The sequence below is a fragment of the Myotis davidii genome, unplaced genomic scaffold, assembly GCF_000327345.1.
Source record: "Myotis davidii unplaced genomic scaffold, ASM32734v1 scaffold8441, whole genome shotgun sequence".
NCBI lineage: Eukaryota > Metazoa > Chordata > Mammalia > Chiroptera > Vespertilionidae > Myotis > Myotis davidii.
In genome coordinates, this window is record NW_006291313.1 from 6,388 (window position 1) to 9,872 (window position 3,485).

Here is a 3,485-nt window from a genome sequence, read left to right on the forward strand (position 1 = left end):
TGAGTGCTACCATACTTCACATGGACACTGGTGCAGTGGGGGCTTGTTCTGGAGGGTGGGAATGGTGGTGGTGGTGGTGGTGGGGTCAATCGGGAAAAAGCAGACATATGTAATACTTTAAACAATAAAGTATTTAAATTTTAATAAAAGAGTAAATTACAGGGCAGAGGCTTAGAGAGACCACGCAGTTTTCTTTTCCTTTTACCCCAAACAGCAGCCAGGTGAGAAGGAAAATCTCTGATGTTTTAAGTATATTTTTATTAGTTTCAGAGAGGAAGGGAGAGGGAGAGAGAAAAAAAATCAATGATGAGAGCTGCTTCCTGCACTTCCACTACTGGGGATTGAGCCCCCAACCCAAGCATGTGCCCTTGACTGGAATTGAACCCAGGAATTTTTAGTCTGCAGGCCAATTCTTTATCCACTGAAGCAAACTGGCTAGGGCTCCTTTGCTGATTTTAATCGGTATCCTCTCCCTATAATGTGCTGTGCCCTGGAGTATAACAGCTTTCTAGGTTATGAGTCTGAGTGAATCATTCATCCACAGCCCAAGCTGGCATTCCCCAGCCAACCTCTTTTGAGATCTTCATTGCCCTCGTCAGTGAATGTTAGGTTCTTGCTCATTTGTTATTTCCTGTCTCTTCTCTGTACTGAATGGAAAGCTGGACCTTATCTATGGCTCTCATGAGAACAGAAGACGAAGGTGGTCAGGGATCAGATCCTAACTCTGCCACTCTCTGGCAGTGTGGCCCTGGGTGAGCAACCTCAGCTGTTTTTTCTGCAGTCTCCTTATCTGTAAAACAAGAACAGGAACACAAGTTCCTCTTTCATAGACCATCGGGAGAGGGATGGGCTGGTTGTTAAGGCCCAGAAAGGCCTCAATATGTACTAGCTTCTAAGTTCTGGTCACTTCCCACTGGTGACAGCTCAGTTCAGGACAAATGAGTTAGGACAGCCCCTCTGAGGCCTTTGACATGGGAAGGCAGGAGGCAACCAGAGAAGCCCAGATGGCGGAGAGGACAGGAGAAGTGCCAGGAAAGGCCGGACATCCAGAGCCATCCCGGTGGCTCTGGTCCCACACAGGCCTGCCAGGGCCATTTGGGACTGCCCCGAAGCCAGGCCACAGGTCGCCACAGGGAGGAGGTCCTGAGGAGTGGCAGAGCTCAGTAGAAAGGAAAGGGGGGGGGGCAAAATCTACCATCAGAGCTCCTGGGAGAAAATGTGTGGGAAGAACTAAGAGATGGGTGGTCAGAGCAGCTGGCACTGTGGCTGCAGCAGGCACTGGAGGGCCCCCCAAAAAGGCTATTCTGGAAAGCAGCCAGTCTGGCCTGGCCTGGCCTGGGAGGATGCCACCTTTCTGCTCAATGTCTTGGAGATGCTACTGGGATTCTGGACACAGCCCTACCCATCCCTGAGGGACGAAAGTCCCCCTTCCCACCCCTGCTTCTAGACTCTTCTGCATAAGGCTTTCGTGGGTGCTCATGCCATATGAGTTCAGGACAAAGGAATCAGAAGCGTAAGGGGAGCAGTAGTTCTGGAAATAAGACTGAAAGGAAGAGAACCGAGCCCAAGGGAAAGTACTGGGGTGTAAGGGAGGAGGTGCCAGGCTCTGACCAGCCTCCGCCTCTCACGATACCCACACCGCCAGAGCTCTCACATCAGGGCCAGGCCTTCACTGTGGACCCATGTGCAACCTGGCCATCTTCCTCTGCCTCTCTGGGCCTCAGTGTCCTTCCTAGGGACCCCAGCCCTCAGGTCAAAATACTAGAATCATCTGTGTATATCTCTGTCTCTGTTCATCTCTACACCCTGACACCTGCATCAGCAAACTCTGAGGGCTCTACTTTCAAAATCCATCCAGAATCCACCCACTTTTCACCTTCTTCATGGCCTACCCTGGACCAGCCCTATTATCTTCTACTTGGACTACTGCAGTGGTCTTTCAGCTCCTACTCCACCACTACCCCACAGTCTGTTCCCCTAACAGTGGCCAGAGAACAACCTCAACTCAAGAACCCTTGGTGGCTCCCACCTCACTCAAAACAAAAGTTGAACTCCTCCTCAGGACCCACAAGTCTCTACAAGTCCTGCCCTGTCCCCTCCCTGCCATTATCTCCTCCCACTGTCCCCTCCCCTCACTATTTCCTCCAGCCCCACTGGCTTCCTACTGTTCCTGTCTTTGTTGTTTATGTTGAGTAGTGGGAGAGAGAGAGAGAGAGAGAGAGAGAGAGAGAGAATTCCTTTGTTCTTTTGTCCCTCATTATTCATAGATCCCATATCTGAGAACTCACCTACTTGCAAAAATTTATTTGTAACCTCAAACAAATACTGGTGAGACGTCAGGGGTCATTCCCAGACATGCACAGAGAAGAGAACCATCTGAGTTGCCCCTTCCAATCTGAGGTCCAACAAAACAGGACAGGGCCTCCTTGTTTCAGCTCCCAACCATAAATGTGTCATTTTCATGGTCTTTGTAGTGCCACATGTTTCACATGTTTGTGCTTTCTGTTGGTGATGTCACTGTTGAAACTGGCCCCCAAGTATTGCGCTGAAACACTCGTTAGCGTGTCTAAGTACAAGGAGGCTGTGATGTGACTTATGGAGAAAATATGTGTCAGAGAAGCTTCATTCAGACATGAGTTATAGGGATGTTGGCCATGATCTCAATGTTAATGGATCAATACTACATATAAAATGAAATGTTTTTAAATAGAAATACATGCTCTAATACCAAGTATATATTCTTCCTTCGTCTTCCACATTCATGGACCTGGCAATTACATTAGTAATAATAAGTACCTCACCTATCTACTTATTGCCAATTTTAGTTGACAATTTTTTTAAAATCTTTATTGTTGAAATTATTATATATGTCCCCTTCCTCTTTTCCCCCATTGACCTCTTCTAGCCTGCCCTGCACCCCAACCCAGGCCTTCATCACCCTATTGTCTGTGTCCATGGACTATGCATATATGCATACAAATTCTTTGGTTGATCTCTTCCCACTCACCACCCTCCTCTGCCAGTTGACATGCAATATTATATTAGTTTAACTTGTTCAACATAGTGATGCAATGTTTATATACCTTAAAGTAATCACTACAATAAGTCGAGTAACCACCTTTCACCATACATAATTATAGCAGTATTATTGGCTCTATTCCCTATGCTGTACATTGTAGCCCCATGACTTCTTAAATAACTGGATGTTTATATTTTTTCATCACCTTATTGTCTGTGTCCATGAACTATGCATATATGCATACAAGTTCTTTGGTTGATCTCTTCCCACCCACCACCCTCCTCTGCCAGTTGGCATACAATATTATATTAGTTTAACTTGTGTAACATAGTGATACAATGTTTATATACCTTAAAGTGATCACTACAATAAGTCGAGTAACCACCTGTCACCATACATAATTATAGCAGAATTATTGGCTCTATTCCCTATGCTGTACATTGTAGCCCCATGACTTCTTAAATAA